Source organism: Mytilus galloprovincialis, chromosome 10 (assembly GCF_965363235.1).
Source record: "Mytilus galloprovincialis chromosome 10, xbMytGall1.hap1.1, whole genome shotgun sequence".
NCBI lineage: Eukaryota > Metazoa > Mollusca > Bivalvia > Mytilida > Mytilidae > Mytilus > Mytilus galloprovincialis.
In genome coordinates, this window is record NC_134847.1 from 54,536,691 (window position 1) to 54,553,349 (window position 16,659).

The following is a 16,659-nucleotide window of genomic DNA, read 5'->3' on the forward strand; positions in this document are numbered from 1 at the left end:
GACGCCATCACGAGTTGGTTGACCGTTATGGAATAACCGTATCACAAATGATATCGGATATGTTCCTTACATCGTAACTACAATCCCCTTCCCTTTCCTGAATGTGACCTACCGAATTACACTATTTACCGGATTTGTTATCACATAAGCAACACGACGGGTGCCTCATGAGGAGCAGGATCTGCTTACCCTTCCGGAGCACCTGAGATCACCCCTAGTTTTTTGGTGGGGTTCGTGTTGTTTATTCTTTAGTTTTCTATGTTGTGTCGTGTGTGCTGTTGTTTGTTTGTCTTTTTCATTTTTAGCCATGGCGTTGTCAGTTTGTTTTAGATTTATGAGTTTGAATGTCCCATTGGTATCTTTCGTCCCTCTTTTATGGTAATTGATCAAGCGAGTGCCTGATGTATAATGTTTATATCGTATATCATTAAAGTTGTTGTTTTCTGTCTTTAGATTAGTATTTGTATGGTAACAGTAGTATACTGCTGTTCGAAAGTCAGAAATCGAATTAAGAAAAAGTGCAACAAAAAGCAAACGACAATGCAAAACACACAGAAAAAAACTTTTGAAATAGTGTACCTGTTTAACACTATACAAAATATGTCATTTTTTATTTATATAAATGTTGACCTCGGAAATTAACATTACTCATGTAAATTTATTGACATAAACTGAATAGATAATTTTACAAACCTACATAATCGACAAAATTAACAGCCGAAATAAATATATCAAGGACATTCTAATGACATATTATACTTGACAAAAAAGTCCCAAATTTTATGACAAAGTCACAGTTAAGTATTTAGCAACCAACAGTTATTCCTTAATTCTGTTAAACTACAATCATTCATACAACAGCCACAAACAAGTCTTTCTGTGGCATTTAATTTGTCTTGTAAAACACCTAAAACGAGAATGACATAATTCAAACATGTCCGGAAACTTTTAATAGAGGAAATTTATCAGTGCAACATACAGATAGAATATATATTATGTTAGGTGACAAAATTAGTACATGATATCTGTTTCTGATTGTTGTTTAAATTATATAGAAACACAAGAGCATTAGAAATAAAAAAATACTTTATATCAAAGAGGTCTCAGGTTTCTTATTTTAATTTGTAGACAACGTTTCTGAAAACATTTAAGCAAATTTAGGAATCTGATGTTCAATAGTTGTCGTTTGTTGATGTGGTTTTTAAGTGTTTCTCGTTCCTTGTTTATAATATAGATTATACCGTTGGTTTTCCCGTTTGAATGTTTTTTCACTAGTCATTTTTGGGGTCCTTTATAGTTTGCTGTTCGGTTTGAGACGAGGCTCTGTGTCGAAGACCGTAATTTGACCTGTAATGGTTAACTTTTATAAATTGTGACTTTGATTGAGAGTTGACTCATTGGCACTCATACAACATCTTCATATATCTATTATATTTCTAGGTTCTGCCAAAGAATGACTTAAAAGATCACCAACGTCACATAAAATCTTAATATACAATCTTTCATCCTTTGATAAACTATATTCTACAATATAAATGAGATTTGCAATAAGAATATGCAGACAACCTTATAATTTGTATCTATCTTTAGAATATTGTCTCATGCAATAATGTATGAATACTTATACCATTTTAGTAAATGCAATGAAATATAAAAAATAAAAACACCATATGTTTATCATTCTTTCGAATACTTAAATTGAACAAAGAAATCTATAAATGAATTAAGAAAACCTTTCATGATTTGAAGAAAAACCAAGAAAACTTTAAGAAAAAAAAACCCCGATAGATATGTAGATTGCAAAGTGTTACATTTATAAATGTATATAAGCATTATTTAAATCTTTTTCTTGGACACAGTATAATAACTAAAATACCACACTCCGATGAAAATTCAAAACAGAAAGTCCAACGCAAAATGTCAAAAACCTAAGCTTAAACATATCAAACGAATGTATAACAACTGTCATATACCCGACTTGGTACACTCATTGAAATTCATTTGCAGCATCAGGGATTTATCAGGATTATTTCCAATTTAAACTCTTAAAAGTCTCGCTGTAATTGGGACAACTTTTCGGTTTTCGATCCTTTTCAACTTTATACTTGGCATTTAAACTTTTCCATTGAAGCGCAATTAGCCAGTCTCTTGTTGCAGAAACGCGTTCCGAAATTATAAGCCTGATAACTTTGGTGCGATTCAAGTTATAATGTCTATGAAACCTTACCAGTAATATTTAATTCTGCTTTTGGAGAAGCTAAACTGCATATCATCTCCAAGATGCTACGAATTTCCGAATGGCAGTCGTTAAACATTGACAATGAAATGATTTCACCATTTCCACACTGAATTCGTCCAAAAGATTTTTGAGAAAAAGTAATAATTATAAACACATAATAACAAGAATACACGAAACTCATTATTATAAAAGGCAAATGAGATTACAAACAAGATAAACTGTATGACAGAAATAGACACACCCCACTTATTTTTCTTAATTTTGATAGGCCAAAGATATATTTTACCTAGGAATACACAAAACATATATATTAGATAAGAAAGTTTAATTTTAGAGAAAATAAAATGTGAATTGACAATATATTTAGAATAGTCTTCAAAAATGTTGATTTCATTATATGCATTAAAACAGAATTTGCACTTTTAATGACAAATTTATCTAGACTTATCTATAAATTTTTGCGTTCCAAGATATACAAATAAGACCAGCCCATAACAATTAGAAAAAAATGTATTTATTCTTACATACTTTTGATTTTTCAACCCCATATGCTAGTGTTGCCTATGTAAATTTAAAATTGTTTGTATGCACATTGAACGACAAATTTATGTGACGTATAAAATTTTCTGACGTCAGACACACAAATCAATGAATGTGTTTGTAGATAGATGTTTTTTGTGTTCTGTTAAATTGTTCCTTTAAAATTGTTATACGATGATGACTGATGTACCCATATTTTGACTATTTTATTTATTGTGTCTGTTTATTTAACGCATCAATGTAAATATAACGGAATTTGATGAGACTGTCAACAAAGTGAGAGGGCTAGCGCTATAAACCAGCTTTAATCTACCATTTTCTACATTTGAAAATGCCTGTACCAAGTCAGGAATATAACAGTTCTTGTCCATTCGTTTTTTAAAGCGTTTTGTTATTTGATTTTGCCATGTGATTATGGACTTTCCGAATTGATTTTCCTCTATGTTCAGTATTTTTGTGATTTTACTTTTTGGTTAGTTGTGACTTGTGGTCCTACTTGTTTAACTACAGTAAAGTGAACATGATTGAAACCCAAAAGTTGTATAATTGACAACAAACAGTAAAAAATAACAACAAAACGTCTTGTTTATAAAGAAATTAATTGGTAACATTATATCTTTTTCAAAGAAATCTAGTTTGTTAGAGTGCATGTATAATTAGGGGGATTTTGTAGTTTGTTACTTCATTCAACTCTGTATCAACATGTAAATATAACCATACAGTAATGTCTCTACAAAGAGTCACGAACAAAGCATTAATCATTAATGTGTTCTTTTAATATATTTGTTCCGAAGGTTGTCAAGAAGTATCAAGTGCGCTTACACTTTAAAACAATTGCTTTCTTTTTTAAATACCTCTACAAAAAGTTCATCGATACATCGATAACTTCTGTAAAATCTAGCTGTGCGCAACGCGAAAAAATACCACAAAATATACAAGTTTTGTGACAATCCAAAATTTAATTCGAATGCATTTATAAGACATAGTACCAGGTAATAACAGATTTCAAACTTGTTGTACTTTCTATGAAAAAAACTTGAATTAAATATGAGTGGAAATTGGTTCATTTTCTTAGAAAAGAAATTAAAATAATGGTACAGACAGAATTTGATATTAAATTCTAATTGCCATTCAAATAATAATTATAAACAATTTTTCTCGTAACACGTTTATTATATTTAGGAGTCAAACGTAATACTATATTCCAATGCATATCTGAATCACTTTACATATATCTGTACTTTTATATCATTACGCAACAAGTGCACTATTTTTTTGTATAAAAATGAAGTTGCGGTTTCGAATGAACTTAAGAACACTTTGTGGGTTATGAGAAATGTTTACAGCTATAATGATGTATGTTTGATAACTTTAGGGTCACACATGTCTAGATTTGACAAATAGAAGGTCATTAAACCAAATCACGTCTTATCTTGTCCACAGTATTCATTTTTATTAACATTGTACGTACAAGCGAGAAAAAAACCCAGTTTACTATCTCGGAAACAAGGAAGTAGTTCCATGTCCTGCAGTTTGACTAATCTGAATGGTTATACTAAAATGTCCGTCCTTGATTGTTTGGTGGAGATTCGTGCTATATTAATGGGGAAACATATTTATTTTTTGAGGTTTTCAGAAAAATTACTCGATCTGATTTCGTTATCAAAACAAAGTATTGGTACATACAGGTTGAAAATTGTAAATTATGTCGGAGTGGTTTAATAAAAACTTTACAGGTAATTCCCGTTGGGAAAGAAAACGATTGATGAAAATTCTACATCAACATAGATGTTTTAGTTGGATTCATTTTATATTTTTGTGTATACACTTTTGTATTCCTTGGTTAGTCTTTTTGTCTTATTTTGGCCTTGGCGTTGCCTTTCTTTTTTATTCTTATGTTTTTTTTATGGCACAAATATATTATCGTACAATGTTTGATGTTTGACAGGATCAATAAATATAACGTGCACACAATGTGTGCCTAAATATATAGCCATCCATATAAATTGATCTTATAATTTCATCTGATTAGGTGCCATCTGAAAATTTAATCAATTATACTGTTACGTGAAATTTGTTTTACAGATTTTTTAATAACACTTCAAGCGATTTTAAGATGCCGTTCTAAGTGAATATAAACTAAATAAAAGCTAGAAAAATCCTTAGTTTTTCGAAAATTCAAAGTTTTGTAACAGGAAATTTATTAGAATGACCACATTATTGATATTCATGTCAACACCGAAGTGTTGAATACTGGGCTGGTGATACCCTCGGGGAGATGTGATATGAGTTCCAATGAGACAACTCTCCATCTTTGTTTGTCAATGTCTTTTTGTCATTTTTTTCTTTTCGTCTATGATTGGCTATGTGCTATTTGAACTTAATGTTATTGCAGTTAATTTATGGCACTGTTCTTAAAAACATATTGTGAAGGTAGGTTTATTTTTCATGTGGAGCAATTCTCTAGGGCATTACCTTTTACGCAGCACCGGATGAGAATCGTTATGCTAAGACTATAGATTTCTATATACTAGTAGTGTTTTGAGGACTTGCTTTTCGTTGTCTTTTGTATTTTTCTATGGCGTTTTCCGTTTCTCATGACTTGTGAATTTTAAATGTCCCCTCGGTACCTTCGGCTATTTAAATAAAAGGAAACGCATTAATAAGAAAAAATGTTTTAATAGAAATTAATCACAAATTTGTAACTAAACATTTACTTTAAATTGTTGTTTGTTATGGGATTTGATGTCTTGTAGGTTAATGTATGCACACATACTAATGAATTCATGTTGACAACAAAAAATGTGATGGTTACAGCTATTCGCAACTGACAGATATAAGTCCTATGCCAAATAAAATTATGTAAAGATGTAAAAGAGGGACGAAATATACCAAAGGAACAGTCAAACTCATAATATACGTTCAAAAATTACATTTTCATATTTAACAAGTGATCAATGACAAAAAAAAAACAACCGATAAAATCATTGAAATTTTAAAAATGTTATCATTATGAAGTTCAAGAGTTGTTTACAATTTTAAAAGTAAACCAAAACCAAACCTATTTTCCCTATAAATATATGTCACATTTTATCAATAACAACAAAACGAAACTATATTTAGGTTTTCAAAAGAAAAAAGACCCAAGAAGCTTCTTCTTACAAAATACTGCTGGTATTGTTTTTCCCATCTGTGTAATCTTAGTTGGACATATCTGTTTTTTATTCTAAAATAATGAAAACAAGAACATACCAATTTACCTAACCTACAGTACAATGTATGACATAAACTAATGACGAAGGTATTAATGGTATTAGACAGAAAGAGGTAGAAAAGAGGACGAAAGATACCAAAGGGACAGTCAAACTCATAAATCTAAAACAAACTGACAACGCCATGGCTAAAAATGAAAAAGACAAACAAACAACAGCACACACGACACAACATAGAAAACTAAAGAATAAACAACACGAACCCCACCAAAAAACTAGGGGTGATCTCAGGTGCTCCGGAAGGGTAAGCAGATCCTGCTCCACATGTGGCACCCGTCGTGTTGCTTATGTTATAACAAATCCGGTAAATAGTCTAATTCGGTAGGTCACATTCAGGAAAGGGAAGGGGATTGTAGTTACGACGTAAGGAACATATCCGATATCATTTGTGATACGGTTATTCCATAACGGTCAACCAACTCGTGATTGCGTCCGTAAAATTTACGAAGGGATGATTTCAACTTCACCATTTGGAACTCTTGGTTTAATAGCTTACTTGTGAGCAGCAACCCTCTATCAAGAAAATCATGATAGGAAATGCAAGCACGGGAATATCGTATCAATTGGGAGATATATACCCCGTATGCAGGTGCTGCTGGAATGTTGCTACTTAGAAATGGAAAGTTCACAATTGGAAAGGTGAAATCATCTCTTTTGTCGTAAAGCTTTGTTTTCAACCGACCCTCATTGTCAATTTCTAGATGTAAGTCAAGATATGAGGCCGACGTAACTGTATCTGTAGTATCCTTTATCTCTAGCTCGATTGGATAGATACGTTCCACATAGTCACCAAATTTTGAATTATTTAGTGAAAGAACATCATCTATATAGCGAAAAGTAGAGTTAAAGGATAGTGCTAACTTCTTATCTTTCTTCCTAAGAAGTTCCTGCATAAAGTCAGCCTCATAATAATAAAGAAACAAGTCGGCAAGTAGAGGGGCACAGTTTGTTCCCATTGGAATGCCGACAGTCTGTTGAAAAACACGTCCTCCGAACGTTAAAAATATGTTGTCAATCAAGAAATCAAGCATCTTGATAATATCAGTTTCAGAGAATTTTTGTTCGAATCAGAGTGATCCTTTACAAAGTAGGATTTATCCCTCCCTAAGACAAGATACTTGTATCTACGTTGGCCATTCTTTTTTACGAAGCAAAGCAATACCAACTCTTTCAATTTGTCTTTTAGTTTGGAATGTGGGATACTAGTATACAGAGTAGAAAAGTCAAATGTTTTAATACTGTTACAAGATGAAAGAGAGTTTTACGATACTTACCTTTTATTAACAAAGAAAAAAAGTAAATTTCGCTGGAGTATCAATAGATCAAATTTTATTGTCTTTTATAATCTGTTTCACACTACTGGCATAAGTCACGGTATTGTCACAAAAGTGTACGTAATGCAGTAAGCTCATTAGATTCACTTACGCCCCCTCCCAAAATGAAAAATAAATAAAGAAAAACCCAAAATACACAAACAAAATCCATAAAACCACAGATATCGTCCTAATCTTCTTACCGTGGTAAAATCTAACATTCAATACATCATCAGCCTAAAAACCTGTACAATTCACCTATATGCGAACAAATTGTCCATTCGACATAGGTATTTGAATTTTGGCATTTCTATTAAAAGGGCTTATATAATCCTATCGTTATGGCTGTCGTCATGATAAGGCAAAATGGTCGCTATGCAAATTAGCAAATTATCCCAAATTTTGCCATGTGGAACATACATATGGTCCGAGTACACAGTTATCGTCCCTTGATTTTCGTTGTCCACGAATATAGTCCCTACTGTGGACAGTGTGTTACTTGTCAATTTTTTTTATACCCCTTCCAAATTTATTTATTTATGTTTTATGCCTCAAGTAGCAAGAAGGGGGATAAAATTACACTGTAAAAAAATTTGATTCATGAATTATAATGTAAAGTAGTGATTTGGTCCAGTTGAAAAAGGTCAAAAATTAGCATTTCGGAAGCTGTGAAAAGATTTCAAGCCCCCCTTCACATAAAATTGTCCATATTTTGAGTTAGAGCTGATGAAGTTTTCTATAATTTTGATATAATTTGTCCCAAAAGTAGTTCAACACACTGTAAAAATATTATGGAGAAAGCGCAGGTGGGATTTTTTTTATTTCCATTTATTGTCTAAAGGAAATGCACTACGAAATAACTGTGTACTCGGACCATATATAAATAAATAAAGTGTATCTGCTATTAACTATCAATTTCAAGTTTCCTTTCCAAGGCGATCACTGGTAACATTGTTATTATATTGTTAGTCTATCAACGCGAAAATTATTGTCCTGTCCCCGAGTACTCGACCTTTTTCGATTCGTTCGACTGGGATTGACTTTAGTGAAACGATCGGTGCTGATGCGCAAGTGTGCAACCTTTCCAAATCGAAGTCAAAACTCCTTCATCGAGTTGACCATATAAGGGAAGTAAAAAAAATAGTATCTGCTAAGCATTAAAATTGTTATATGTTTAATGAACAAAATTCGTTCTTAGAAAAAGAGCTGTTTTATTATCCTCGACAGTTGATAGATCATTCACACATAAACACTATGTGTTTATTAAAAAACAGGCAAAAACAAAATTCCCCTTGTCAGCCTCATTCTTCTGCTGTATTTTTTAAAAAATCACTTATTTTGTATCAATATTTTGGGTTTCTATTACTTGAAAGTTATGTGAAAGTTTAAAACCGGAAGTCTTGTATGACTTATAAGTTGGTCTGATGACGGGAACAATAACCGGACGCCTTTATTTTTGTATTTCTCCCAAAATAACTCAAACTGATTAGTCATAAGAATAGATGACAAATGCGACTATGCATGGTACCTATAGAACACAGAGGCTTGATGATTCATTTATTGTGGAACGAATAGAAGCGTTACACAAAATGAGGTCTTTCCGTTTAATAGTATAGATAAGGATTAAACCCCTTTTTAAAAGAAATTTATTGGTGTATAAACTGGACCCAGTCATTCACAAACATATCATAAAAGTCATTCGGAGTGAATTGGTCGAGTTTATACACCAATAAATTCCTTTAAAAAGGCGTTTAATTCCTATAACGGAACGAGTAAACAACTGTCGTTTATCTGTCTTGGAATCTGCGACTTTCCGAAAATATGTTGAAACTTTTCGGAACATTACCTATATTGCCGAAGCTTTCCATCTTTTATGTTAGTTTTTGTACCTAAGCAAATCATATGCCCTGTCGAAACTTTAATCAGTTTTTGCTTACAAAACCTCAAGATGGAAGTAAAGGCCGATTGGTTGCAGAAATGATTCAAATGTAACATATTGGGACTTGTCAATGCATTTGTAATCAAACTTTTAGACATTTTTCTCTCTTTTTTTGTATCATGCCTCACATCAATATATAATATATCTAAACGTCCTAGTGAACATTGATACCAAACCTATCAACTCGTACTATTTGGCATTTTAAACTTTGTTTCTTCCGTACAATATTTTATAATAAAGCAACAAGTTCATAAATCAAAAGGCTTTGTATTGTAAGTCTTACGGTCAAATAAAATCTAAGATATACATAAACATATGACATGACAAGTTCATTGCCAATTCAAAGGTAAATCGAATTGTATATGTCCTCATGCATATATGGAAGAAAGAACACACGACCTCACAAATGATAAAACAAGCAGTGTTTAATTACCCCGCTTTCAATGAAACATTTGAATATGTAATAAATTCCAGTAGGACATTTGTCGACATAATAAACAACAAGGTAAACAACCTACCAAACATTTTTGTTGTTGATAAAAATTACAGTCTCAGAATAAATTTAAACTCACAAAAAACATAGTGTTAATTGTGTCTTTATAAACAAATATGTTTGTTATTGTTTTAGATAATAATTCTGATTTAGTTATTGGTTCATTGTTAGGACAGTCTGAATACGCTGGATATTTGTGGTAAAATTCGAACGAAGGTAAACAACAAGTATCATTTCCTTAAGAAATAAGAAAATACATTTAATTTGATCTTTTTAATTTTGTCTAATTTAAATTTAAAATTATAATTGCTAGATGTTAAGAATTGTTAAACGTTTATATACATAGTCATTTTTAGTGCATAAGCACCGGTATGATTTTTATGTTACTTTTGTCGTCGTTGATAAGTTTAGAATTTCTATAACAAACATGAAGAACGTGGTAAAAAAATGGTTGAGTAGACGAATTTAGCTTCTTTTTAACGAAGGTTTATCCTGAAAAGCGCACCGAACGCTTCAAATAAAAGAGTATTATTTTTCAACTCTAATACTGCGTGGCTTTCGCTGCAGATGTGCGGTTACCCCCGATTGTATTATGAGTTCGTAATCAGTGTTTAGAATTATATTCTTAAATATTCGATAGTAAGTTCAAAAACTATTAAGGTAAATCGAGTCCGTACTCCTACAGGAAAAACGTTTGAAAATTTCGCTAAAGTTCACTTTTATTCATATTTATCATTAAGAATTTTAAAAGTATTTTCAGAAAAGGAGCGCAATTTCAAGCTTATGATAAATATTGGCGAACATATACACATGTCTCTGCTTCGGACGGGTAAAAGTAACAAAGTCTTAATTTAATTTTCATTTTTCAATATTTTATACTGATGAAATAAGTGAATGAAATTTATATTTCTTATGCTCAGCTCTGGTGATATGTTTGGGGTTTGGCTTATTTTTTTTTTTCGTTTCATTAGTTATCAAAATTGTTTGAATTATATTCTTTTATTTCACAATATTTTAGTTTTCTAGAAAAAACGCAATTTTTGTTTGTTTGCCGTAATTCACATGTGCTGCAGTAAAATCAAACAGGAATTGACTTTTCCCAAAGAAAAAAAAAACCCATAGAATATTCAATATTTTGGAGATTGAAATGAATTTAAAAAAGGCTTTATATATCATTGAACAATTAAATGGTGTTAAAAGAAAGTAGATATTTCTACTAATAGTATGACTGCTTTTGCCATCTTTTAAGTTAAAGATTAGTTATTTGGTTTTACAGTTCATATTTTTATAAATTAGTAGAAATATAATTGTCACATGAAATATTGGCTCTTATATGAGAAAATACTATTTCATTGATCTGAACAAATAAAAAAAAACCAAAACAATAAACTTTTAATTTCTTTCACATACTTCTAAATAACTTGTTTTCTCTTTTTTCTTTCAATAATTTATTTTTCTTCATGTTTTTTTTTTATTTGATTGCTAAAAAATCTACACATACTTGAAATATATATCTTTATATTTTACTACTTAAAAAATCCCATCTCTATATTTTTCATAACCTATGCATTTGCTATATTTTCTAAATAAGTATATGTTGGATAATCTTTATGGTGAGCTTCTTATTTTATATTACTGACATGGTATATAACGTTCGAAACGAGTTAACGATAAAGAACCTCGGATAAGGTAGCGGTACTTCTTATTTACCAATAAACAAATTGTTGTTACATTATTTTTAATTTAAAATATGAACAATTAAATAAGAATGTAATTAAAAGTAATTTTTTTTTTAAAAAACGACTCCGAGGAGAATTTTTATCGGAGAGTTTCTAAGCAAATGTGAAAATCAAAAGCTCAAACACTTCGAAGAATGGAGAATTACTGTAATATCTGTGACTTAGTACAGGAATATAATAATGAAGAAATATTTGCAAGTACATACAGTGTTCTCAATGTTAATTCTTATAATTTGAATTGTTTCAGAGACAAAACAATTCAGATTGTGATTCTAAAGCAAAAATGAAAATTACGAACTTTGATGGTGGTCTTTTGTTTTAGAGGCAACAATAGTAGTTCAAATATTCAATATCAATTTTGAAGATTCAAACAAAGATAACACAACACTAAGGGTTATTCCTTCTTTCTTTATAAAATATATTGAAAATGCTATTTTCTTTTTTTTAACAGGTTATCCGTTACTTTTAATGCAAACTTTATGTTTTTATTAACTGTCAACTGCAACTTATTTTTGAAACAATGGTTCGACCAACAAATACATTTTTTTTGAAAAAAAATTAAAGTACAAAAATCCCCATCACTGATATTATACGCATACAATGGAAAACTCAAACAGTCCAACGCATTGTTTACACAGGACAAACATATGCGCAATACTATAGGCAAGAGTATAAATGAGATACCGTTTTTATGATTTTGAAAAAGGGAAAACGATTTTCAGTCAAAATACTAAAAATCTAAGTCAAAAAAGTTCATTATAAGTTTTGATTTTTTTCTGTCTGTATACCGCCCATTCCCCTGTGATATTGATAAATCATCTACATGATATAATTCACAATACTTTTCAACTTAAAACTGGAAGTATTTTACGTGGCTCGGTACTTGTACATTCCATCATTGTGTAATTGTGTTATGGTAATTTTAATATTATTGTTTTTAATTTTTGCTTATGTGTTTTTATGTGTCTTTATGATTTTTTTTTGTGTTTCTTTGTAAAATATTTGTTTGTTTTTAAAGCGATTAAGACTAGAACACAATGTTGACTGGCTGTTATACACCAAGTTTTACATTGGTACCTATTATGTCTGTTTGATTTGTTCACACATCATTGTCAACATAATTGAATTTTATGCAACTGTTATACAAGTGTGCATATTTGATTATAAAAGATGTGATCGGTGTGGATGAAAACCCTCTTGAAATCAATTCATCAGAGAGACCAGTGGCGTGGGTTTTTTGTTCCTCTGTAGTTTTTCTGGTTTTGTTTTGCACTGGGAAAATCTTCTTGGCATGTCGAAATGTATTATTGTATTGTTTATTTGTATATTTCTCTGTCCTGAATGCTCTTGCATTTGTTGCACTGTAGTCCTGTCATGTAATGTTATCCTTTTAGTGTTTTATTTAAAATTGCCATAAAAGCGTCAGGTTTGGCTAGCCACAATTTTATTTTTCATAAAAGTCCTGTACCAAGTCAGGAAAATAGCAGTTGTTATCTTATAGTTCGTTTCTGTGTGTGTAACATTGTCGTTTGGTTTTTTGTTGCACTTTAGTGTTTCTGATGTTACGTTGTTTTCTGGTAATAGTTGATGTGTTTCCCTCAGTTTTAGTTTGTAACCCGGATTTCGGCTACCGACGCGTTCAATGAATATTATATATAGGTCTAATATCTTTTAGAATAATATAAATATTTCCATTTTAGAATTGAATGTTTCTTTTTCTTATTTAATTTACTTGGGTTTCAAAAGCTTCGACTGACACAGCAGCACTTCGTTCAACACATGTGCACACGAGCAACGCTTTTACTATCTTATTAAACAACAAACAGAAAACCCTATTCAATTCTTAAAATCACATATGAATTTTATACCATTAAATAAAGAGGTGTCTCAAACTTTTGGTTTGTTTTCCTATGCGTTGTAGTGTGTCATGTGAAGCACGTGTAATCATGAACGATATACTTTATTTCGAAATCAATGGTGAAATTTTTGAACGCCAATAAATGTCTTTTGCTAGAAGAATGAATTATTATCAAACACAAGTAATGCAATTATTTGTATATAAACTAAATCATAAATTAAGTATATATGAAATACTCAGTGGACGAGAAAAAAAGACCATTCGAATATAGCATTAAATCAACAATGCGTACGTTGAACAACTATGAATTTAAAAAGTTCCATGGTAATATATAAATATAGATAAAAACAAAAAATATTTATTTATTCATTTTTGTTTTACTTGTTGATACATTCACATAGAAAATACATATAAATGGATTTTGGAAACCAGTACACTTTATTTTTCTTTGAAAGTGAACAGATAAAATAAATATTGTCAAACAATTTTTAACATGTTTATATAAAAATATAAATTCACAATAAAGTCACAGCTTCGTATTTTGCAACCAACAATAGTTCCTAAGTTCAGTTAAACTACAATCATTCATACAACAACCACAAACTAGTCTTTCTGTGGCATTTAATCTATCTCCAACCAAAGCACCTGGAATGAAAATTATTCCATTGTTAACATTTCCTGGTATACATAATTAGTATAAAAGAAACATAGTACCTCAGTTTAACCTTAAATGTAACTATTATGTATAGTTTTGAAGTTAATGTCGGATAATAGTTAAGAATTGATTTTCAAATACATGGTAATACGTGAACGAAAAGGGAAAGTTATATAAAATTAGTTATTGTTTACACTTTATGCTGTGTTTTTCTTTTCTAAAATCTTCAAATATTTTGATAAAAACTTAAATTTAAAAGGTTTAATAATTAAAGATTATTTAAGTATTTTGTGTCTGACTTATTATATCTTTGAACTATTATCTCGTTCCATATCACTTTTTTTTAAATGCAATGATTAAGATTTAAAGTAATATATGATTTGTTTATATCTTATATAAAGACTAACGCGTAAAAAGTATCAAATTCAGATATTTATAAATGGAAGCCACGTTTTTTCATAATTATTCTGGGAAACAGTATCACATCAATTAATTGAATAAATCATTTTAAATTATTGTAAATATAGAAGAATGATTTTATTTATGATTGATTAATAACCTATGAAAGTCGAACAATTATAACTAATTTAAAGGACGAAAAATGATAGAATTCATATATTTATAAAGAAATAAAAGCAATATTTATAATTATCTTCGAATATTCCATTGCAGTATCGAGTAAAGTCTTTAATAGATAAATGTCTACTCACCAGCAATATTTAAATCCATATTTGGCGAAAATAAATTACATATAAGTTCTAAGATACTATGTAATTCAATATGACAGTCCTTAAACATAGACATTGAAATAGTTTCTCCATTGTCGCACTGGATTCGTCCAACAGATTTTTGAAATAGTGATATAAATATAAAGAATACATAACAGAAATAAACAAACACCATTATTATCATAGAATCATTATTATAAAACAGGAAAAGCATCACAAACAAGACAAGTTATATGGCACATCCCACTTAAAATTCTTATTCTTGATAGGTCAAATACATATTTTACGTAGAGGCAAAGAAGTGTTTGTGTGACTTATAAAACCTTATTTATAAAGAAAAAAATATAATGTGACCTTGAAATGGTTTGTAATGGTTCATCTATTTTTAACGATACGATGTCCTTTTTGAAACATAAGAATGTTACATCCATCCCATAAATACGTATTTAATACGATTTCAAAAATGCGGTAGGAAAAAAATCGTATTTACTTGAAACTTGTGAACGATTTTGTATTCTTAGGAATAATTTATTTTGTAGACCTTAAATAGTATGATACATTTGAAAACATTGAAAAAAAAACTTTTAACCATAAAAACTTTATTTCATTTTTCCTTCTTTTTTTATAACAAAAGTGTTATTATGATTGAAATCCAAAGTTTAAAACTCGCATTATGCATCAAGCAAAAAAAAAAAAAAAAAAAAAGAAAGAAAGAACCACAATAATAAAGAATTTTTGGAGAAATCATCCTAAAGAAATCATATTTTGATGAAAACCATGTGTTTTGAAGTACTTAATCTATAGGAGAATATTTTGTTAGTAACGTTTTCGTTATGTGATATGAGAATACTTGTTAAGCCATACAAAACATAATTCAATGACAATAATGCAGATTAGTCAATAAAAAAAAACAAAAATGATAAAAAGAGGCATTCAAAACCATATGTCGAGTAAAAAAAATAAGAAAAACATTTTTTGAACGAACAAGAGAAACAAACAAACCAAACGCTATACAAAAAAACTAAAGATTGAGAGAGAAATCAAAAGAATAAAAAAAAAACGGAGATGCTCCCCAGGACTCTTTCGCAAAACTGAATTAACTATATGGGCAAACGATATTTGAACAATAATTTATTATTTCATCTCATTATGTTATGAAGTTATGAAAGTTCAATTGTTCACCATTACAAAATTTTCTTTACATGTTTTCCTGTAAAACATATTGATGCCTGACATTATTTCAAAGAATAATGGAATTGTTTTATTTTCTTCTTAACCTCTTGAGATGGAATTCGTTTAAACATATATAATTATCTGTTTCCCTCTCTCTCTCTCTCTGGGCGTATTATGGGTTGCTGCTACTTCATGACGGTCAGCTCCGGGGAAATACTGACACTTCGTTAAAAGAACTGACAATTCTAGATACTAAGAACTGAAGTCGACCGCATCTGCCGCGTAAGTTTAGTGTTAACAGCGTTTTGATACAGTAGTTTGACAACGTAGACAACTCCAGCACCGAAGACCCTTAGTATAGGCGATACTGTACAGATCAGGAATATAAATGTATTTTTATAAATAATATTCAGTACATGTATATCAATAACTAAAAAAAAAACACAAAAAAAAAACGAATGAAATCTATAAATGTTTTTGAATAGTCAAAGTGGTATAATTCTAGTTCATTTAAAAAAATGCACGATACAAAAAATTGATGCACTATTATATTAATTATGGCTGTAATATGTCTCATTTCACGTCCATCTTAGAATGTACAATTTATCTAGCAATAGATTTTTCCAGATTTCTCTTAGTTTATGAACAGAGGTGTATGACTTAGCTTTGTACGGAACAAAATTGATTTAGAAAAGTATAAGTAAAATGTC

The 16,659-nt window shown here is 30.1% G+C and overlaps 2 long non-coding RNA genes across 2 annotated transcripts; both read right to left on the minus strand.

Moving 5' to 3' along the window:
* Positions 1–594: 594 nt before the first annotated feature.
* LOC143049236 (uncharacterized) lies at positions 595–2,424 on the minus strand. Its single transcript, XR_012970139.1, has 2 exons — positions 2,228–2,424; positions 595–907 (listed from the first exon to the last, which is right to left on the minus strand). It is a non-coding gene; the product is annotated as an uncharacterized LOC143049236 (long non-coding RNA).
* An 11,421-nt stretch (positions 2,425–13,845) lies between these two features.
* LOC143049237 (uncharacterized) lies at positions 13,846–15,043 on the minus strand. The gene is made up of 2 exons (XR_012970140.1): positions 14,759–15,043; positions 13,846–14,038 (listed from the first exon to the last, which is right to left on the minus strand). It is a non-coding gene; the product is annotated as an uncharacterized LOC143049237 (long non-coding RNA).
* Positions 15,044–16,659: the final 1,616 nt, after the last annotated feature.